The sequence below is a fragment of the Ceratotherium simum genome, chromosome 11, assembly GCF_057802395.1.
Source record: "Ceratotherium simum simum isolate JZ-2026a chromosome 11, ASM5780239v1, whole genome shotgun sequence".
Lineage (NCBI taxonomy): Eukaryota > Metazoa > Chordata > Mammalia > Perissodactyla > Rhinocerotidae > Ceratotherium > Ceratotherium simum.
The window spans coordinates 3,559,894-3,583,783 of NC_141910.1; the positions used below are offsets into that span (position 1 = coordinate 3,559,894).

General features: G+C 41.1%; 2 pseudogenes; one reads left to right on the plus strand and one right to left on the minus strand.

Annotated features, from left to right (window-relative positions):
* Positions 1–5,333: 5,333 nt before the first annotated feature.
* LOC101398973 (alpha-N-acetylgalactosaminide alpha-2,6-sialyltransferase 2 pseudogene) lies at positions 5,334–6,389 on the plus strand (annotated as a pseudogene).
* A 7,092-nt stretch (positions 6,390–13,481) lies between these two features.
* On the minus strand, positions 13,482–15,958 carry LOC101398703 (cytokine receptor-like factor 3; annotated as a pseudogene).
* Between the last annotated feature and the right edge of the window lie 7,932 nt (positions 15,959–23,890).

Below are 23,890 nucleotides of genomic sequence, written 5' to 3' on the forward strand. Positions count from 1 at the left end.
CAATACATATTTGCAACTAATCTAAATCCACTTTCAAACAATGCTATACTACTTCATGGGTAGTGCAGGTACTTTATAACAGGGAATTCCTGATTCCCCCTCCTAGTCCTTATTACATTGCTGTATTCATTTCACTTATTCATAAGCTATAATTGCCCAATACATTGTTGCTATTATTATTTTCAATGAACTGTTATCTGTTAGATGAATTAAAAATAAAATTTTTATTTTACCTTCTCTTATTCCTTCTCCACTGCTCATCCTTTCTTTATGTAGACTGGAGTTTCTGAGCTATATAATTTTTCTTCTCTGTGAAGAATATCTTTTAACATTTCTGCAAGGCAAGCCTATTGGCAAAAATTCTCTTTTTTTTGTTTGAGAAGGTCTTTATTTTTCTTTCTTTCAATATTTTAAGTGTTTCACTCTACGCTCTTCTTGCTTGCATGGTTTTTGATGGAAAGTCCACTGTAATTCTGATCTTCTTTCTTCTATAGGTATGGTGTTTTTTTTTTTTCTTTGAGATTTTCTTTACCGCAGATGAAATATAATATGCACAGTTATAGATTTTGTGGTATTTATCTTGCTTTATCTCTGAACATTCTGGACCGTGGTTTGGTTTCTGTCATCAATTTTGGAAAATTCTCAGCCATTATAACGTCAAATGTTTTTTCTGATCTTTGTCTTTCTGGTATTGCCATTATGTGTATATTAAACCTTTTATAATTATCCCACAGGTTTGGCTATTTTGTTCCATTTTTCCTCATTCTTTTTTCTCTTTGCTATTTAGTTTGACAAGTTTCTATTGACATATATTCAAGCTCACTGATTATTTTCCTTGGTCATTTTCAGTCTACTGGTGAGCCTATCAGAGGCATTTTTCATTTCTGCTACAGTGTTTTTGGTTTCTAGCATTTCCTTTGATTCTTTCTTAGAGTTTCCCTCTTTCTGCTTACATTACCCATCTCTTCTTACATGGTATACACTTTTTCCATTAGAACCATTTAGCATATTTAATCATAGTTATTTAAATTCTTGGTCTGATAATTTTGAAATCTCTGCCGTCCCTGAGTCTGGTTCTGATGTTGGCTTTTTCTCTTCAGACTGTATTTTTATTTCTTGGCATGCCTGGTAAGTTTTTGTTGAAAGTCAAGCATGATGTACTGGGTAAAACAAGCTGAGGCAAGTAGGCCTGGAGTGTGACAGTTTATGGTTATCTGGCTAGGAGCAAGGCTATGTTTACTGTTTGCTGTAGCTGTGGTGTCAGAGGCTAACATTCCTTTTAGTGTCCTTGTTTCTGCCTTCCCTATTATCCTGGGTTTCCCTAGAGACTCCTTCCTAAATAGAGTCTGAGACTTGCTGTTCCTTCAGCTGTAGTCCCCTGTTATCCAGGAGACCTATTGGTATGGTGGTAAGGTATGGGGGAGGGGAAATATTTCATAGTCCTACGATTAGGTCTCAGTCTTTTAGTGAGCCTGTGTCCCTGGGCTACGACTTTCACAAGCGCTTCTCAGCTTACCCCTCTCCCAGCAGGTGAGGCAGGAAGGCTAGAGGGGGCTGGGGTTGGGTAATTCCCTTCCTCCAGGTCAGTTAGGCTCTAGTAAAACTCTATTTGGTTAGGCTCTGGTAAAATAATTTCTCTTGAGGACAGGCAGTTGTTAAGGAGAACAAAGCGCTAGAGTTTATTTAAAAATTGTTACTTTCCCCCTTCCCCTACCAGAAACATAAAAGGATTTTTCTCTGGTCTTCACAGTGAGAAATCAGTGGAGCTTTTGGAGGTAAAACTCAAGGAAGTATGGGAGCCCCCTTAAGTTTTTAAGCTGGGCCCGCAGGAGTTTTCAATCTCTACCACTAGTCGATGTTTCATCTCTAGCAACTATTCAATTACCCTTTAAGTGTTCCTACAGGCTCCACCAGCAGCTTCTGCTCCTGGTAAGCTGCGATTATCTGTATTCACATGTCTCTCTACTTTTCAGGCTGGTGGTTTGACCTGTGACCTCAGTCCTCTGATGGATCTAAGAAGAGTTGTTGAATTTCAGTTTGTTCAGCATTTTTTCTTGTAAAAACAGAAGTGTTTATCCCAACCTTTTTGCACTTCAGACTGAAAACTAAATCATTGAAACCCACTTTTTAGATATTATAGAGTAAACATATTTATCAGGAAAAAGAGTTGTACATAATAATCTCTAAAGTCTCTTCTGGATCTGAATTTTTTTCTAATTCTAACAGATTTTGCCCCATAAATTCAAGGGGTGCAAAGCCATTACTTTGACATTACAGTTTTGAAGCAATATACAAATGCAGTGGGGAGAAATCTGTCTTGGTCTTAGCTCACCACTTCTGCTGTGGTCTAGAGAAAGTTGCTTCATATCTCTGAATTTCAGCTTCTTCACCTAAGGAATAACGCAATCAACTTAAATTGCAATTACCACTAATATTCTGCTATTCTAGAGGATGATTCTTTAGAGGATTCATAGCAAAAATGTGCTTAATTTATTGCTCCCAACCTTGGTTCTTATACGTGAAATACTTTGTTGGCATTAAGCAAATGGCTATTTAAACGTCAGCAGTTGAGTAGAGTACTCTATCTGGCAGGCTTCCATTTCCTAAATGGAAAGGAGAGGTCTTGCTGGTGCTCCCATTTATTTTCAGCATAAGAAATATAGTTCCTGGTGTTTAACAGATCTCCTAAAAACTAGCAAATTGGCCTCAGTCAAGCAGGATAGTTTTTGAATGGCTGATTAACCAAAAGAGGAACAAAAGCTACAGATATTAAATATTGATTTTCAGAACTTAATACTCAAATTGTTGAATTTGCCAATAGATTCAGTTGGAACGTGGAAAGTTCAGTCCGTCACCTGGCTGTTCAGGCTATCATGTTCCAAAAAAGCAGAGTTTTTTCTTCTTCAGAAACTTGAATTTATTTTTGTATGAATTGACCAAATAGATTTTCTTTTGTTACTGTGTAGGGACAGAATGATTCTAGTACTTGCCCATATGCAATACATTGACATTTCTCCTGTACTTTCATCTTCTATTCAATTCAAACATCATTTACTCAATATCTATGGCACATCAGGTACCATTTTAAGGTCTGGAAATAAAGAAATAAAAAGAGATAGGCTAGTCTTCAAAGAATTCACAATTTTGTATGGGATAGAAACATCCTCGTGAAGCTGGATCTTTGAAAGTTGTACCAGAGCTGAAGAAATTGATTTGTGAGCCACTAACCTATAGATGTTAAATGAAAACAAAAATGTGGAAGAGATCTACCAGGGAATCATATCTTGAGAATCCCCAATATTTAAGGAGTTTGAGGGAGAGGAAAAAACTACTGAAAAGAAAAATTCAAGGAAGTAATTATAGAATTAAAATTTTGTCTTTGCTTGGATTTCATAGGAAGCCGATTCTAAGACAAGGGTTGAGTCCCAGGAGTTTATTTGGTGAAGGATCCTAGGAAGTACCAGTAGATGAATGAAGAGGTGAGCCAGGGAAGAGAAGAAAGCCAATAAATGTTGCTTTATGGAACAAGTTATAGTTCAACAACTGAAGCTTAACTTCCCTGTGACAGTCTGAGAGCCAGTGTAGACATGTGTCGCAGAATTGTCTTGTCTGAGGGGAGAAGGAGCTGGTGTAGTCGTTGCTGTTAGTCATTGGTTAGGGGTGGTTCTCAGGGGTTGTTAGTTCCCTGGCACTGCTGGCCTATCACACATGCATTAAGAGTGAGTTCCAGTGGTCAGAGAGAACCCTCAGGCAAAAGAGTGTTGGGTGCTGGTGGGTTGTAAGTCTGGGCTGTCATGCACAGAAAGTTAAGTGCTTAAGAGCTACGGATGGAACATTAACAGCACCTACCACAGTTTAGTGCCATGAGAACCAAGGGAAGAGAGAATTTCTGGGAGAAGGAAGTAGTAAACAATGTCAAAAATGACTGACAAATCAAATAAGTAAAAGAAGACATAAGAATGAGTCATAAGCCTAGGGGAAGGTGATAATAGAAATGTAACATGTAGAGATTTAAAAAGTAAATAGTGAATGAGTAATTGATAGAGTAAGATGTAGGAGGAGATGGAATGAGGGAGTGTGTGAATATTTATAACTAAAATTAAAAAGTACCCAAAGACAAATTAAATAAAATTATAATTAAAAATAAAAATATCCTTTTACGTTTTAATTCACGTGTCAACTTATCCAGGAGACTCTTCTTAAACTGCCACACAGACTCCAAACTATTTATTTGCTGCTTATGCAAATAAATGTTGTCAGGGATGGTGTCAGGCATGAAGAGAAGTCAGAGCTCCACTTGGTTCCTTTGAGATATAAAGCATTGAGTTACTTTGTGCCCAGCAATCTTAGGACATGTGCATAGAAACTAAACCAGCATCCTGGAAGATGTAAACCCAGTCACACAGTGTCCATCCCAAACTGAGGTTAGTCACATCCTTGATGTTTTCTCCTGACATATTGATGAGATGTTGCATTGCAGCCCATCCTCAGAATACGGAACAACTTCTTTTGAGCAATATATTTTTCCTAAACAGGCTCTAGATGGAGATATTCATCTATTGTTCTTTTGTTTTCTCAACAATTGAGGTGAACAACATACTCAACAATTTAAAAAATTAAATTAGAATTATTTCTCATTTCTAAGTCTCTCAAAGACTCAAGGAAATGATTTAGAATATTATTTAAGGCAGATAAGATATGAAAAATATTTTTGAATTGTTAATCCGGATATTTATTAAAGCGGAACACTGCTGCATGTTACTTACCTTTCTACATATGTACATTTTCTAAAGAAGCTACAAATCAATCGTCTTTTCATGTAGGATAGATTTAATCAGAAATACAAAGGAGTTAAAACATTTCAATTTATTTTTTAAAATTTGCATCTTGTAAACAACAGTGGGGAAAAGCAAAGTCAATCCACAGTAGAAAAAAAGAGCAAAATTTGCAAAAGTTCTTGCATAAATTTTAACATTTAGGTAAGGCTTAGGGAATTATTATAGAATAATTATGTGCATCACTTTCCCAGTAAACAGGCTATTCTGCACCCTGAGCACATAAGTTTAGGGTAGGAGAAGAGAAGAAAAGGAAATTCACACGGAGCCTAGAGCGAGACATGGGGCAGCGGAAGAACGTAAGCAACTCTTGACACATTGAGCAAGCATTCACGTCTCTGAGGTTCTGTTTTCTCCGCTGTCACGGGGAAAATTTTTCCTGCTGTACTTATCTTGTAGACTGACTAAGGTCAGCAAGGAAATGATTGTGACGGGGAGGCGCGGGCGGGGCGGGCGCCGCGCGGCCTGCGCGGGGCCTGTGTGCCCAGCGCCCGGAGGATGGACAGCAGGTGCAGGCTGGGGCTCTGGCGGCTGCCCCTGCTCGCGGCCGCCTGTGCCGGGCTCCTCGTCTGCCGGTACTACGCGGCGCGGGAGCCGGACCCGGGGCCAAGGAGGCACGGGGCCTGCCGCCGGCCCCCGGCCCTGGCCCTGCGGCGGCTCCCGCACTCCCGGCAGCTCTTCTCTCTCTCCACTCCGGTGCTGCTGTGGGACGGTCTCTTCACCCAGGAGCTCTGGGACAGCCTGAGCCAGCGCAAAGCTCCTTATGGCTGGCAAGGTCTCCCCCACCAAGCCATCGCCTCCACCCTGCGCCTTCTGAACAGCCCGGAGAGTGCGGAGCTGTTCCCCGCCTCCGGGAAGCCGCGTCCATCCTGCGTTCGGTGCGCGGTGGTGGGCAACGGAGGGATTCTGAATGGCTCCCGCCAGGGCTGGCTCATCGACGCCCACGACTACGTCTTCAGACTCAATGGTGCTGTGATCAAAGGCTTCGAGGATGACGTGGGCACCAAGACCTCCTTCTACGGTTTCACTGTGAACACCATGAAGAACTCCCTCATCAACTACGGGCACCTGGGCTTCATCTCCGTGCCACAGGGACGAGACCTGCGCTATATCTTCATCTCTGCAGACATCCGAGACTACGTGATGCTGCGATCGGCCGTTCTGGGTGTGCCTGTTCCCGAGGGTCTTGACAAAGGGGACAAGCCTCAGACCTATTTTGGACCAGATGCCCCTGCAGGTAAATTCAAGCTACTACATCCAAACTTCATCCGCTATCTGAGAGAGAGGTTTTTGAGGTCGAGCTTGATTGACACAGAAGGTAAAGATGTATACATGCCGAGCACTGGGGCCCTCCTCCTGCTGACAGCTGTGCATACCTGTGACCAGGTTAGTGCCTATGGATTTATCACAAGAAACTACCGGAAATTTTCTGACCACTATTTTGAACTACGAAAGAAGCCACTGAAATTTTACGCAAACCATGATCTGCTGCTTGAGGCCGCTCTGTGGGAGGACTTGCACAAGGCTGGCATCATTCAGCTGTATCAGCGCTGAATCCAAAGTTCCTGAGCCCTTTGCCTCTCCTTACAAAGCTGTGTCTCTCTTCCTCTCAGTGGCTGAAACCCTTTTCTTTTCTTTTCAACCTATTAGGGGAGTTCCAACTCCCCTCTTCCCTCTCCTCTCCCCAACAGGATATAGAAGGTGGATTCACAACTCTCCCAAATGTGAGATACCTCATCTTGTGTTCTACTCCTCCACGAAAACTCCCCTGTGGGTCTTAGGTAGACATCCCAACCTTAGCCAAGGAAGAGGGGACTGCTTTGCTGGATTTGTTCTAAAATGGAAGATAACACTCCCAAGAAGATAAGAAGATGTACCCTCAGCTAGCAAGAGGCAGGCCTACCTCAGAGTTGAGCATCTTGAAACCATCATTTGGTACTATGCTACTTTAGGAATGTCAGTTGAGCCATTCAAGGCCTATCACTTAACCAAGATCAAACAGCAGTACTGGCAAATGCATGAAGCCTAGCCCAAATCCCCCCTAACTATGTCAAGGTTTCACAGAACACTCCAAAGCAATTCTTCAACAACTCAAGGCTAAGTCTTAAAAACCTTTCTGTCTGATGTTAATTCTCTGAGAATATGATCAACTTGCTTCTGCCTTATGGGGAGGGTAGCATTCTTGTCTGATAAAGTGGGAGTACAAAAAGAAGCAGAAAAGACAATGTAATTTGAGATTAAATGATTCCATGAATGACAAATAATCATTTGTATTTTTTTTTTTTTGCATTGGAGAAGTAGAGAAAGCATATATATAATGCAGGGTGAAGTGTGGAGATCACCCTTAGAATTCAAGAACCACGTGAGGTTTCTGGGTGTTTTGTGGGGGTGCCAATTATACTAAAGACTGCCTACCACTGAAGGAAAGTCCATTACAGATTTATTACCATCTTGTTACAAAAGAGACGGCATTAATGGATAATGAACCCTCAGTCAAATCATGATTTCAGTTAATTTGAACTGAGGTAGCTGGTAATCAGTTTACTAACTTTAGACAGAGTAGAGCTGTACCTTCTGGGTTTTTATTGGGACTTGGTTGCATCCCAGACTGGTTTAAGGAAGTCTCATCCGACATATTATCACCATTCAACCCATTTAACCATTCCTTATAATTTAATGTCTTGGTAACTAGTAGATTTGGATAGTTTCATCTGCTACACCAGGTGGTTCACTGACAAGAGCCAAGGGAGCATTTGCCTTGGACAATCCACTAAGGACCAGCATCTGGTTCTCAGTTCCGTGGTTTTAGAAGATAGATTTTTATCAGCACACTTAGAAACTAATGTAAATTAAGCTGCTACTACAATAAATTTACAGAGAAACCTGATAAACAAACAAAAAATGCTTGTGAGAGTGTTGCAAAAGATGTTATAAACAAAGAAGGCATTACAACAGCCTTTGAATGTAAACAGAGCATATAGGACCCATCCAGCCTAGCAGTAGAAGCTCAGTTCTGGAAATAAGAAAGTCATACACCTAACCCCTTGATTTGTTTTCCTGGCTTGAAAAGCCAGCTGACTTTTCTGTCCCTTTGTTACATAATATGGACTGTGGGTGAATCACCAGAGGTGAAGCTGTCTATCACTACAAAGGGCTAAGATAATTAGCCACAGGAGATTGCTTTGTTCAAAGAAGTTTGAGTTTCCTGAAACTCCTGTTGGTGAGATTTTTCTTATGCTTTTCAAGTTGGCATTTGAACTTTTGAAATGGAAAAAACTGAACCCTCAATTTTACATGAGGAAGGCTGTTTGGGATAGGATTTTCCTCCTGCTTGCCCTTGGTTGATGCTAAGTCAAGACAAGGAGCAGCAGAATTGACTTGCTTCTTTAGAGCAGACTGGGCAACTCCACGTGCTAGACCTAGGTGTATTGTTCAAATGCAGTGATTTTCGTTTGCACTCTTTTACTGAGGGGTGATACATAGAATGCTATATTGATCACAGACAGACAGACAGACACACACCCCCTATATATCCATTACGTTACTGACTGGCACACTTTGTATCTACTTTTCTTATCGCCGTGAATGGTAGATCCAACGTTATCCCATCAGCTAGGTGTGAACTGGTCCCATCACATGTTCGTGGCCTACTGACTCCAGGTGTTGCATAAAGATCTCTAGGGCACATGCTGAGTTTTCTTTCTTCACTTTGAGCAACACTTACCTCTCTTAATGTTTACTTCCCTGTGGTCTTATTTTCTGTCATCATTTTGTGTTTCAATGAACATTTTTGACTAAGGATATGCATGTGGTCACATTGGAATTTTCACAGTGACCAGAGACATGATATGATTCCAAGTAGACTCTGCTCAGAGTGTATTTCCATGGGGCTTGTTTTTTGAACTGAAAGTACAGATTCATTTAGCAATTGCATTTCCAGGAGAACATTCCTGTCCCATTGCTGCATTACAGTAAAGTTACTTGCAGAATATTACATTAAGGTAACAAACACGGATTTGAAACCTTGGGTTGATATGGCACCAAAAAGTAATAGCTGTGTGGCCTTGAACAAGTCATTTAATTCCTCAAAGTAGGTTCTGTGGAGCAGCCTCCTCTCCCTTTCAGGACTGCAGCACCAGTTCCCCTACCTGATGAGAATGTTGGTGGCTGGCAGCTTTGAGGCCCTCTCTGAGAATTGCCCTCAGCTAAAGGGAGCTGCTTCACACAAGTTTACATTTCCTCTCTAAGGGCAGCCTGTCTGCAATGATTGTTTGATGCAGAAGTACAAAGCCTTTCCCCCTTGCCTTGATTTGGGAAAATCTGAAAGACTAACCAAGTTCCAGAGCTTCCTATGGGATCATCTGAGATCTCTGTTGACACCAATCGCAGTTCAGCTTCTTCCTCTGCCCAGTCCCCTGCTCACTCCTCCACAGATGGCTCTACCCAGTAAAATGACTGAATGCAGATATCTGTCTCAGAGTCTGTTTCCCCTGCAACATACTTGCAACCCCTCTTTGAGTATCTGTTTCCTTATAACAATACTGACCACTCCACAGTTTTGTGGATTATTTAAACATGATAATTCATAGAAAGCATGTCACACACTTCCTGACACAGAGTCAGTAAATAAAGACAGACAGACGTGCTGTTAGTGTTTCTGTAACAAACTGGAGGAAGGCTTTCTTCTCCAGGTTTTTCTTCCTGCCATCCCCTTCCTTCTTTCCTTCCTTTCACCACTAAGCTTCTCAAAGTCTTCCTTTCCCAGCACTGTTCTTAGCCCTCTGTAATCTGTTTTTTTTTTTTTAATTTCCCCGTTAATACTCTGGTTTCTTCATGTGGAATAAAGCCTAAAATTAAGGCCCAATATTATGTGTTCCTTGACACCTGAGGCAAAGCAAGAGTACCTGCAATCGCCCAATCACAAGTTCATGTCTCCACTCTGCTCCTGGGAATAAGATTTCCTAGCTAAACAACTTTCCTTATCATGGGGATCAGGCAGTTCCTGCTTCAGTTTCCTGCCAGCCTGAGGAATTATTCAAATGAACCAACCACATCCTCCCATGGGAACCAGGAGTCACCCAGCCCTCTTGGTACTACAAAGCCTGGCTCCCACCGCCCCTGGTTGTTCACTCTGTTCCTGATTGTATCCTCGTGTGGTCCTGCACGGTGTCTGGTGTCCTCCTCTCCCAGCTGTGAGAATCTGTGACTAATAAATTTCTGTTGATCTCATCTGTCTGGTGTCAGTTGTTGTGTGTTTGTCCTTGCCCACAACCCAAGGGAAGAATCCATTCCTCACCAACAGGGTCAAGAGGAGTGACTAAAACACTCCACTAAAAGAAAGGCGCCCTAATCAGTGGCCCACTTCACTGTTATAAACGTCTAAATCTGAGATAAGAATTGTAAACAAGGTTCCAGTTGGTTCTAGGATATCTGTGTCTGTAATAACAAAGGCATATCAACCATTGGCATCTTATTTCAACAATTACTCCCTTGGTTACTTCTGCAGTTCATTTGTCACCCAAGCCCCTAAATTCCCTCTCTACCATGTTGCTAAATGTCCACTTATTATGAATTTTGAATGCCTAAAACCTGCTTAAGGAAATTGAAATGGGTTCAGTGTCTTAATCAAAATATACAAGTGCAATGAATTTGTTTTCTCAGTCATCAAAATGCCCTCCCAGCTGTCAAATTCACCTTTATCTAAGGCTTTATTCTGTCTATATCTCTCACTGATTTGCATGTTTCACTTACCCCCTTTAAGCTAATTACTTTAAAATCTCTCTCTCTCTCTCTCTATTCTGGCTTCACTCCTGAGGGGCAGTTTCTTATTTCCAGCTACCAAATGGATAATTCAGATGGCTGTCCTGCTAGCAACTCTAATTGTACATTTTAAATGAATTTATGTTTCCTTCAATACAAATTTTCTTCTATGGCCGACTTACTCCTAATAGCCTATTTTCTCTTCTTACACTCCCCAGCCTCCCTTGCAGATAGGTTAGAGCCATGTGACTAGTCTGGCCAATGGGCTATGAGCAGAAGTGGTAGGTATAGCTTCTGAACCAGTCAATTACAAGCCAATATCTTTCCTCCATTTCTCTTTCCCCCACAGTACGTTAGAAGTTTAATGTTGCTATAAGAAGAGGGAGAGTGTCTGCCCCACAGTAGAATTTACCAGAATGTGAAATAATCCTTTACATGTTTAAGCCACTGAAATTTCCATATTTCTTTGTTATCAAAGTTTATAGTGCCTATTCTAACTAATAAGACTTCCTAGCTGGGCACTGTGACAGACTGGATCAGCACTATTCAGAGAAGGCAGCCACTCTGCCATAGCGTGGTAATTACATGCAGAGATGTGATTGTAATGTGCCTCACCTGATTTTTTAGGTGAATCCACAAATCCAGATTTTCATGTGAAATCTCCCAATGTTTAAAAATAGGTTCAAATTTGTTAATCACTATTTGGGCCACACAGAATGTCTGTGGGCTATATTCTGTTCATGGGCCACTTGTTTGCAATTCGTGAACTGGATGATCTTTAAGTCTTTCTCAGCTCTGTTATGCTGTGATGCTATAATCTAAGGAAATACCACAGCATCCATTGGGCAGATGTTCACACATTTGTCCAGAATAATATTATGAAGGTACCTATTTCAATATATCATAACCTTGCTTTAAAAAGAAAAATGAAAACAAATAAACAAAATCCCATACAATGGTTCCTTATTTTCCACCCCTACATGCTTCAATTCTTCTTTTTGCTGTTCAGAGCTCTCCTCAATACAGAGCTGCCTGGCCTTAAAGCCTTGTGTGAACACTCTAGGCAGTCTTGTCTTCACATAAATGTGCTGTGTTCATTTGTTTGTGTTTGCATATCTTTTCTACTGTGCCTGCCACAATGCCATCATCTATGTTCTCTCTGCTTAGCCAAATCATGTCAATCCTTAAGGGCCACTCAACTCATTCGAAGCAACCTTCCTTCATCACTGCAGTCAATACTGGGCCACTTTTATTTTGAATCCTTGAAGCATTTATAGCACAGAACACAGAATTTGCCTTTAAATACATTATCATGTATTAGTAGTACTATTCCGAACACATTAGCACTCTCAAACCAGAATGAGGGATGGGCCATATCTTGACTCATGCCACCTTTATATTTCTCAAAGTGCTCAGCACTATTCTTCAGCATTATGTGAAAAATTTTCCTGTCTCAGTCTGCTAGTGCCTGAGACTGGATGACTCTAATACTCCTCCACCACAAACATAGTTGGGAACACCATTTAGCGTGGATAGGTGAGGTCATAACTTGAGGGCAGCCTATGTTTGATAGGAGGCGGGGGGGTGGAGGCGAGAGAGAAAGAGAGTAAGCAAGTGGGTGGAGATCAGAGGGAAGGACAGGGCTGGGAGCTGGGAGGTCTATGTGTCAAGCAGCTTTTTTTTTTTTTTTGCTTTTAGTTTTTTATTTTGTTTCAGACTGCTGGACAAGGCGTCTATATTCTCCCACATCTTCTTAACAATCGCTAACCAAATGAAAGACTGCTTGCTTATGTATAAAAAGGCAAGGGAAACAGGTCATGATTATTTAACATTGAATTTGAATGCCCAAATAAATTATCTTACAAAAAATCAAACTTGCACAAAATCCAAAATTTTTGTACTGGTAAAAATGAAAAAAAAATTCACATTGAAAAGAAAAATCTGGAGGCTTGTATAGCAAGTTAAGCCACCATTTTTATACACTAAAAAAATCCTTCAAATATTTTACACAAATTTTTCATTTAAAAAAATTAAGTCAAATATTTACCCTGTGTTTGGTCAACCAAAATACCATCTATCAAACTGACATTAAATTGGACTGCAAATCATGTCCTAAAAATAGTATAAGCATGTCACTGAAGCTGGACATGCACATGTGCATATCACACACATGTGAAATGGCGAACTCTGCTGTACATACTACTTCCATAAGTAGCTCCACCCTGTAAAAATCCTCTAGACGATCTTGAACCAAATTGCAAAGAAATGGAGACGTAAATTGCTTTGATTATTGTAGACATTTGCTCAGGCATTTAAAAAAATGCAAAAATTATAATGCTTTTGGGACTTAAAGATTATTGAACGTAAGATAAAGGTCAACACTGCTTACAAAATACCCGCATAGAGAGCGTATTCAACACACTTATGTGGAGAGCACATGGCGAATGTACGTTACAGAACTCTGGCTTCTTTAGGTCTATTCCTGTTGTTTTATTCTAAGTTTTACACGGCCTTGGATCCTTAAAAGATGGAGATTTCATCAAATAATGTTACATTGACTTTTTCTGTTCTAATAACCAACTTTACAAAGAAGTACAGTGAAGGATATAGGCCCATATATACTCTGTACTTTTAAGGCCAATTCAATTTTTATTGTGATGTGATATTTTAATTAATATTATGCTAAAAATAAAATTGACTGCATCCTGGTTTTTTCTACAACGTTCAAGTATCTTATTGTTAAAATATTCCAAAATGAGTCTGGTAAACATTTTCCATTTCCAATAGCCTGGGAGATGAATCCAACTATTTTTATCAATTACAAGTAAACTGGGATAAGAACAGCTGCACTAAAACCCTGCAAACCAAAGCCAGTCATCCAAAAATCTAAAACATGGATGCTTGCCATCCAAGATAGAAAAATGAGCATCTAAAGTAAAGAGAACCACATGATTAATCAAGTAACCAATCCACAACCACTTCTCTGTTATTCGAGCTAGTTAGTTATTTGAAGAGTAATGTTTCTGCCTTCATTATTTTGGTGGTTCCTAGAGCCACAACTTCAATGTCAAATGGAATAGTTCTATTGACCCTTTTGCCCAGAAGGAACTGTGGGCAACTGATTAGTCATTTCTTTTCCATTTACAAAAATAATACCATTTGTACTAACGCACACTGCTTGACCCTTCTGCAGAGACTCATATCCATTCTGTGCTTCTGCACACATTCTTGTAGTGTCTCTTCTGTCCAGTTGTCTCTCAGTTTCAGCTCTGAATGTTAATGTCTGCCCACAGAGATAAATTGGAGTACTGGAGTTGGATTCAGAACCACTCTGGAGTGCTCTATTTCTTTCATTGCTCAGACAGTGCCCCTCAAGGCCATCTTTTCACTCACGAAGCACCAATGTGGAATGACCTATTTGAGGGGTGCCCCAAGCACTCCATTCCTATCAGCCATCTCCTACACCAGAACTGATAATCAACAGTGGAGTCTATGTGCAATGCCATGAATTTCATTTCAGAGCTACATGTTTGTTCTCAAAATGATCTGAAGTACACTTATGGAACCAGAACCTGTAATCTTGGGCTTGAAAGTTATCACCCACCTTGCATCATTGTATTATGATGCTTCCAGGGTTCTCCATTAGTTTTTGTATTTGTACTGGTGGGTGAGATGCCACTGTTTCATGGTTAAAAAATGTAGTCTTCACTATGTTAAGAACTGATCAGATAAACATGGCACATCAACCAGTGAAAGCACTTCTGGTAATCCATCCAACTGAACTAATGAGGCTGTTGTGGTAAAGCTCCATGGAGACTTTTCAGTTCTCACACACCACCCAGAATGGCAATCCCTCCCTCTCAGACTAAGTCTGCGGTGTTAGCTCCATGCTCCATGACTTTTGGCAGTCATCTAGTGTTTTAATAGTCTTGTGTTAAATGATGTCCACCTCTTATAAAAGAGACACCAATCACTCATCTTGGAGCTTCCCAAGGGTTCCCTTTAAATCATTAAAGTGCTGTTTTAGGACCTTCCATTGTGATGCTCTCTCTTGGATCTCTGCAACAATGACTTAATCCTTTTTGAGTCATGATCCTTTTTTAGAATCTTGATGAGAGGTTTATAGACTCTATTCCCAGAAAAATAATAACCCGCCCCTCCCTCTGTGCTTCCTAAAGCTCTTGCAGCTCTGGTCCATCTCTTGGTGGCTCCATGTTCCTGCAGGCCTCCTGCAGGAGCAGCTTAGGCTCCAGTTCCACGGTTCCCTTTGTCGGGTTGCATGACTGGCGGCTCTGGGTACAGGTTCCTAACTGTCGCAGACTTCACCAAGCCACTCAGCACCCGAAGCAGCTCTTTTTGAGGGGGAAATGGACTCTGAAGTGGGCCCAAATGATTTTGCTTTGATATCTTATGCCTGAGCTGCCTTCAGCAAGAGTTTTTCTCTTTTTGGATTGGTTGACCAGTGTTGGTGATGAGAAAGAATAAAAAATGATGATTCCATTTGGTGGCATATGGCACCTCTCAGCTCATGGGGGGTAGTGGGGATGCCTGGGGGGCAAAGGGCCAGGTCAAGTGGTCATTTTATAACAAAGGAGTCAGTGAGCCAAGCTCATAACTTCCAACTCCAAACCCTGTATTCACCTAGCAGTTATTTTATTTTCCTTACTTCATCTATTTTCTGATGACTCCAGTTGGTTTCAAGGAAAAGACCTTTTCTAGTTAAATTATCTATAACTTCATAGGAAGAATTTTTAAGAAACTTGAGTCAGGGGAATTAACACGGAAATGATTTTTATAAGCTTTAACAACATTATGACTCAGGCATAAAGTAATAATTTTAAATGCTTTGAAAGTTTTTTGAGGAGAAAATGAGTTAGGTACTGAAGGAAGAGTGCAAGCATTGCCATTTTGTATTGCTTTCTCTGTAGCTCATACCTTGCCTAGAGTGATGACCTATAACTTTGAAGGTTAAAAAAAAAAAGGCATGAAATGATGCAGAAGATTGCCATGGTCACTGATCTGTCTGTAGGGTGATCAGCCAAGGGGATGTGTTAGCTGCATACACTCCGGTTATGTCAGTATGAGATGAGGTAGATCTATGTTTCTGCCTCCATGGGGCTGGGCCCGGATGAAGGCCTTCAGTTTCCTCTGGCTCTGTTATTGCCCATGTTTCCAGGATACCCTGTTCCTGGAAGGGAAAGCAAATGCCGAGCAGACAGCAAGCCACATCTGCCCCGGGACGAGGCATTTTCTGTGCTGTCCATGGTGCTGCTCTCGCAGACTCTGACCTCCTGGTCTCTGGTTTCTACCCATTGAGGACCCTGGATCTGCCTGCTCCCTTCTGTCTTAGTGGACTCTCTCATCCTGGCTCTCTGTCTTCCTGGACTGTAGAATATGCCAGGCTTTTTCTGCTCCAGACCCTTTCTCTCCCTGGCTCATTCTGAACACAACCTCTGCGCAACACACCGCCTTGTCCCTTGTTCTTTAATGATCGCAGGCGTGAGGGAGAGTTTAGCTAAATGAGCTTGCTAACCTTTAGTGAATGTTTACTGTGTGCCAGGCACTGTTATAAATGCTTTACTCATATCAACTCATTTAATTCTTGTGGTGGCCATGGAAGGTCCGTATTTTCATCCCCATGAACTAACTTGCCCAAGATCACAAAGATATTAGGGGACAGGGACAAAATTCAAATCCAGATAGTTTGGCTCCCAAAGGCTGAACTCTTAACCGTCACACCATAAGGCCTCCGTACATAAACACCCAGGTGGTAAATGATAAAGCCAGAGCAGCAGGCTGAATCTCTCAATATTTATTGTACTTGCATAATGTGCCAGGCTGCTATGCACACAATGACACGTCTTGTGTTATACCAGGTAATGATTTTACATTCTGTGAGTTCACAATCTAGTGAGTGATAAAATAAAGGAGGGTGTGATCAAGGCTAGATGAAAAATGTAGTCTTATTTGCTAAGAGAGCACAGAGGAAAGAGTGAGCAGCCCCAGGACAGAGGATCAGAGAATAGTTCACGGTCAAGCCAGAGTTTGGTCTGGATCCAGGCAGAGTATTTGGACATTAGAAAGGAATAGAGAAGGGAGCAGTTCCAGCAAAGAGAATAACAGAGAGAAAGTCCCAAGGGGACAGTGTGTACAAGGGAATTAAATAACTTTGGATAAGAATTAGAACGACAGTAGAAAATAGAGCTGAGAGGTTAAGGCCAGAATTTAGAAGACCTTACACACTAGGTTAAGGAGTTCGCATGCAGATTGAATGGCGATATACGTCAGAGGTTTGGAGGATGCTTCAGGAAGATTATATCATACTCTGGGCAGCAGAATATGATATAAATTGGAGCTAGGAGTGAATGAACAAGAGGCTAATACAGTCTCTTAGTTAGAAGGATAATTAGGCAGTGGGCAAAGGAAGGATGAATTTGAGAGCTATTTTAGAAGCAGAGACAAAAGCCCTAGTGAGTTGGACAGGAGAGGTGAGGAAGAGTGAGTTGTTGGAGCCAGTGAGTCAGAGTACCTGGGCCTTCACCCACGGGTAAGTATCTTTGTCCTTCACCTGGTTTTTTAGCAGACTTCACCCAACAAGCATGAAATGCAAGACCATCACCTCCATTACTCTGCCTTCTATGACCTTCAACAGAGGAAGAATAAAATTGTACTTGACTCTGAGATGGTGTCTGATCAAATCCTGCTTGGTACATATGAAATTGAACTGACAAGTACCTACACCACTTGTGGAAATTTCGTGAGGCTCCATTTAGAAATTGCATTAATTCATTAATTCCTTTTTTTTTTTTTTTGGTGAGGAAAATTGGCCCTGAGCTAACATCTGTGCCCATCTTCCTCTATTTTGTATGTGGGATGCCACCACAGCATGGCTTGATGAGAGGTGCATGGGTCCACGCCCAGGATTCAAAACTGCAAACCCCAGGCTGCTGAAGTGGAGTGCATGAACTTAACCATTAGACCACCAGGCCGGTCCCTACATTAATTCTTATAGCCATTGTTCTTAAAAAGGGTCAGGGGACTCTCAAAGCAGCCTAGAGAGCCATAGCTCAAACAGAGAACGGTATGTTGAGTTAACTGCTCACTCAGACCTTTATTTTGTTCTGGGATCTCAGGAGGGAGAAAAAGATAAGATACTGTTTTGAGGAGGGCTCTGAGAGCAGATGTGTTCTACTGTGTAGCAATGTTTGTTGTGGGTATACGAGGGGGAATGATGGAAATGCACCACATACAAGCCATCCCAAATCAGGTCCAGTTTTTGTGGAATGCTGGAGTTGAAATAGTTAAGGGTCTGTAGGGACAAGACCCCTTGAATATCTCTGGGGAATTTTGGGAATCTGGTTTTTTCTGTGAGAGCCTTTTAATGTAAATGTCAACAGCCCTTAAAAAAGGCATGGAGATTATCTTGCTTAACTAGTGATCTTAGGAAACTAGCAGACATTTTGGACCTGGTTTTGGCAAACGATTTTACCTCCTCCCTTCAGAGGAAAGAGTAGGACCTGGCTTGATTCGTGGGATCCACATTGACTGAGACTCAATATTTTTTCATTAGTGCTGGCCTGAAAGAGCAACTGCCCCTAAAATTCCTCTTTACAGTATTTCCCTTCCCTTGGTCCCAGAATAGTGAGAGAATGAAAAAATTGAATGACTTAAACCTATCTGTCCTTCCTCGACAACAATTTCAGAGCATGTGCCCTTCTAGCACAGCCATGTGATAACGGATGGCAATTCCAGTCATAGACTTGTTCCCAAAGTATGCCTGGATTGAATCTGCAGTTGAATGACCTCAACATCCAATCCACTGCCCCATTCACAACTGCAAATTGGAATATCAAATACTGCTTCCTCTATGACACTTTATCACACCCAACTTGATATGCTGAGGGTCTGCTGCTTGCCCAACTATCACTCCTTTTTTTCAGAGGAAAGCCGAAGATAAATAATATACAAGGTATAGTCTCCATAGGAACCAAAGAAGCTCCATAAAAAAAGGCTGATGTGACGCCTAAAGCCCACAGTCGTATTCAATTTGCTCTCGCCAATCCTAAGAGATCTCTTTTTTCTTCTTTAGAGGTCGTTGGAGTATGGTTGGATTAAGTTATCTCTAAATTTGTCTAGTATGAGTCAAGTAATGGCCAGCATTGTGCTTATCCCGATTTTCACAACTGATTCCTGATATTGTGAGCAGATGTCAATCACTTTACAGGTAGGGGCATAAACAAAACTTGGCAGTGACACAGCAGGATCCCTCACTCAATGACTGGAATCAAGATTCTCTGAGATATGAAATCATCAGGATGCGGCATGGGTAATAGATGATAGTAGAGTCCAATGAAACAAAGTTGCCATATCTAGAGTGTTAGAAGTAGTTAGCAGTGGGCCACTCTTCAGTAACCCAGAAATCCTTCCTCCTTGACTGAGTTTACTGGAAAACAATTTGTTCTCAATAAGTATGAGGTTTACCTTTTGCTCTTTGCACACTGTATGAATATTCAACTCAGCCAATGGGGAATTCGCAAGAAATGTTTTCATGTGTGATTGTTTGAAATATTTTTATATGGATTGATAAGATGGAAACGTAACTCTTTAGAAAATCTAAATCCACAGCAACTCAGAGAAGCCATTCTGCATGATTTATACTGGAATTTACCTGAGGCTGCCACAGGTCCCAAAGATAAGCATGCTGGGGGCTATGATGGCTGCATAATAAATTGAGCTGAGGATAATAGGAGAGCCCATACATCAAAAAGGAAACCCCTCATCTACCACCAAATCTGTTTTTTAGATGAGTCCCTAGAAAGAAGTTGTGTTGGTTACTTCTGAAGTGTTGAGACTGAGGCTTATTCACCAGTAATTGCACCCAGGAGAGATTTCTTAGCCTCTACTTGAAAAGCAGGGCCTGGGAAGGAAACATTCTATGCTGGCTGGCAGAAACTCCCAAGTGGGTAATATAATTGGGCAGTGTCCCTTAAGCCTTTCTATTCCCTGACTAAATACTCTTAGAATGATTCTGCCTACTGCATTGTCCCCTACCCCAGTGTGGACTTCTCCACTGTGGTTCTACACTCAGGCTGGCGGGACTTTAGCTTCACTCTACTCTTCCCTAGCCCCATTTCCTCATTGATACTAACTATTCCAAGTTTGTCTTCTTAAGGGGAGCCACTCCCAGTGAGCTATTTGTATTTAAGCTTTCTATTATTATTAGTTTTTGTATTAGTTTTCTATTGCTCCTGTAATAAATTACTACAAAATTTAGCGGCTTGCAAAGAGTTAGCCCAACTGCAAAGTCTGAGGGAACAGTCCCCTCAAGACTGACTTCAGACATCCTTCAGACAGCAGCCACAAGTTTGGAAGTTCCCAGTTTCATCCTCACTGCTGACCAGCTGGCTACAAATTCAGGGGTCCCTATGACCACTCAGGTTTAATAATTTTCTAGAATGACTCATAGAACTCACTGAATGATTTATTACAGGGAAAGGATACAGGTTAAAATTAGTCAAAGGAAGGGACACATAGGGCAGAGTCTGGGAGGGGTCCAAATGCAGAGCTTCTGACTGTCCTCTCAGTGGAGTCCTGGAGGGTGTTACCTCCTCCTAGCCACTATGTGTAACAATACACACGAAGATTTGTCAACCAGGGAAGCTAATCAAAGTGTTTGGTGTCCAGAATTTTTATTGAGGCTCAATCGCATACCACCCATGTGGCTAACCGTTGGTCTCCAGGCTTTCCCTCATGCTGGACTAACATCTTTAGCCTCCAGTTCTTTCAGAGGTTGGAACTGATATTGTGTGACCCAAGGCCCCCATTATAAAGCACAGCATTAGACTGTCAGGTGGCTAAAGACCCCAGGCACACAAAAACACTTATCAGGCAGGGCATTCCAGGGGTCTAGAGATCACCACGTAATAGTTGAGGTCAAAGACCAGTCTTCTTTTTGGGTGAGACGAAATTCCTTACTACATACAGCTTAAACAACACAAATTTATTACTTTACAGTTCCATAGGTCAAAAGTCTGACAGGGGTCTCACTGAGCTAAAACCAACGTATTGACAGGGCTGTGTTCTTTGCTGGAAACTAGGGGGATGATCTGTTTCCTGTTCATTCTGGTTGTTAGCAGAATTCAATTCCTTGTGGTTATAGGACTGAGATCCCTGTTTTCTTTCTGGCTGTCAGCTGAGGGCCATTCTCAGCTTGTAGAGGCTGCCTGCATTGGGCTTCCTTCCTCCATCTTCAAAGCTAGTAATGACAGGTTGAACTCATTAAATGCTTTGCATCTCTCCTCCTCTTTCTTCTCTCCTATCTCTGTGACCTAGCCTGAAAAAATTCTCTGATTGATATAAGGACTATGTGCTTAGATTGGTACCCAGATAATCCAGGGTAATCTCCCCATCTCAAGATTCTTAATTTAACAACATCTGCACAATCCCTTTTGCCATGTATGGTAACATATTTACAGGTTCTGAGGATTAGGGCATGGACATCTTTGGAAGCCAATATTCTGTCTACAACATGTACCAAGCATATGAATTATAAAATGTGGTTTGGTAGCCTTAATTCAAATGAAAGTTTGATATGTGGACTTCTAAGCCATAACAGGGTCAGGAGGGGGAATAATTCCAGGTGGGAGGTTTTTCATGGCCCATCAAATCTCATACGTAGGAGGTTTCCTATAGCAAAACAGCAAAATCTGGTCAGGATGGCTTTGTTTTACTCTCTTGCCTCAACTTTCACACTTACTAGGTGTCATGTTTGACAAACAATTATCAAGAAAGAACTGTTTGCCAGGTAGTGTGCTAAGCACATTTGTTTGGTTTTCCCACGAAGTCACTTACCACTAGGAAAAAGATATTCAGGTCTTCATTTCAAAGATAGGAAACTGGGTTTTAGAAATAGGCAGTGCATTACCCGAGGTCACACAGGGAGGAGCTGGTATCTCAGGGATTTCAGCCTGGGTTTCCCTGAGTCTAGGATTCTATAGATTGCAAAATGCCATCTCTTCAATTTTATGTCTACTTTATATACATATAAAATTAAATATATATTTAATATCTACATATACACATTTTTATATCCACAAGGTTGACGACTTTATCTTTTTATGTGTAAAATTTTACTTTTTTTTTCAATTTCTGAGAACTTAGAAGCAGAAAACATGCATCTTATTTACCTAGAAAAAATGTTAAGTGCATTTTAGGTACATATCCTGATTTTATAAAATATCTGATAATTTCTTCTTAGGTCAATAAAATTACACAGTAAAGATATTCTAAATGGAATTTAACAAGCACAGAGTTTATTCTAATATATTCTTTTTAATCCCTAAAACATCAACTCAGGTGAAATCCCAGAGTATCCTATAACACTTTCAGTTGATTCATCTACAATAGGAAGGTAAGTATTTTAATTTTTATTGTTTTACCCTTGTAACCCATATCTTTGCAGTTGGTTAGTTTAATTCAAGGCAGTTCTCAGACCAAAATTGAGGCAATTACTAGCCCATTACAAGAGGTAATTAATAGATCGTTCATTCATATTACTGAATTTTGATTTCCAGTATTTTCAACTGGTTGATCTTTAGGATGCCAGATTTCATACTCTACCTGTAAGTAGCTTGGCACACTGGCTGTTTACTTCTACAATCCCTAGCCTGGATTTTCTGTGCTATCACACTAAGTGTCAAGTTGCTATTTTGCATTTTTCTGTTCCAGAAATCCTCAACCTGTGTTTCTAATTATTTCCCCCTTCGAGGGCTCCCCTCCCTGGCCTCACCAACCCACAGACCACTTTTGCCAGTGGGAAAGTGATGTTGTCTCTTTTCAGTAAAGTACATAATGGATATTGATCCCCTAGAGTCTCCTCGTCCATGCAAAGTAGAAAATCAGAGCCAATGTTCTCCTCCTATGAAAGTAATCACTTGGGGACGGCAGAGAACTGCAGAAATCTCCAAATCAAGGTGTCTTCCTGGCTGGAGGACATTTACTCCTCCTTATGACATCTTTGGACAGGTAGAATCTCTCAACAGCTCCTCTTGGTGGCAATTTCTAGCCCTGTATTTTTTACTGGAGCCCTTCTGCCTTAAGAATTGCTCCAAGCTCCATGGGTTATAGGAAAAGTTATGATTTTTTTTTTTTTTTAAACTGTAGAGACTGTTAGTTGTAGCTGTGAGGCCGTGCAACTAATTTATGGATCAGTTTTTTGAAAGCTTCTTTTAAAGTTCTGAAGAGTTTCACAACAAGTAAAAACAGACATCTCAGTGGCACATATTTAGCTCCTCCCTTATGCCCTTTCCACCATGTTGCAAGAGAGAGGTCAGATCCATTGATTCCCTGGCTGGGGTAAATATTCATTTACTCATGAAACAAGTGTTAACTACCTACTTTGTACCAGTCACAATTCTAAGCATTGGGAAATACAGAGTATAACCATAGAGGCAAAAACGCCTGCCTACATCAAACTTATTTTCAAGTAGGAAAAAGAGACAATAAAATATGTAAAATGATAGAGGATAAATCAGGAAGAACATTGTGGATTGTGTGTGGGGTGCATGTCCTTCAGGCCCTCCTCATCCTCAGTCTCTTGAGACAGTGTCTGAATTCAGGTTTCTGGGTATAGTGAACACTCTTTGTTGCCTATCTAATATCCTTACTCCATGGTCTTTACTAACAGAATCCTGATTTTTCTCTGGGCAACCTCACACCAATCTTCCCAGACTCCTTTTGCAGCCTCAGAACGCAATACAACTCAGTTCTAGTCATGAGATATAAGAAAATGTTCATGAGGGGCCGGCCCTGTGCCTTAGCAGTTAAGTGCGCACACTCCGCTACTGGCGGCCCGGGTTCGGATCCCAAGCATGCACTGATGCACTGCTTATCCAGCCATGCTGAGGTGGCCTCCCACATACAACAACTAGAAGGATGTGCAACTATGACACACAACTATCTACTGGGGCTTTGGGGAGAAAAAGGGAGAGAAAAAAAAAAAACAAAGGAGGAGGATTTGCAATAGATGTTAGCTCAGGGCCTGTCTTCCTCAGCAAAAAGAGGAGGATTGGCACGGATGTTAGCTCAGGGCTGATCTTCCTCACCAAAAACAACCAAAAACAAAACAAGGAAACGCTTTAAAAAAAAAGAAGAAAATGTTCATGGACTGGTTGTCTCTTTCCCCCACAAAAGTCAAAGACTTTATAGAAGCAGCCTCTTTGTATATTTCCCTTCTATCTTATTCCTGCCCACAATGTAGACAGAATCCCTGGAGTTGCAGGAGTCCCCTTGCAGTC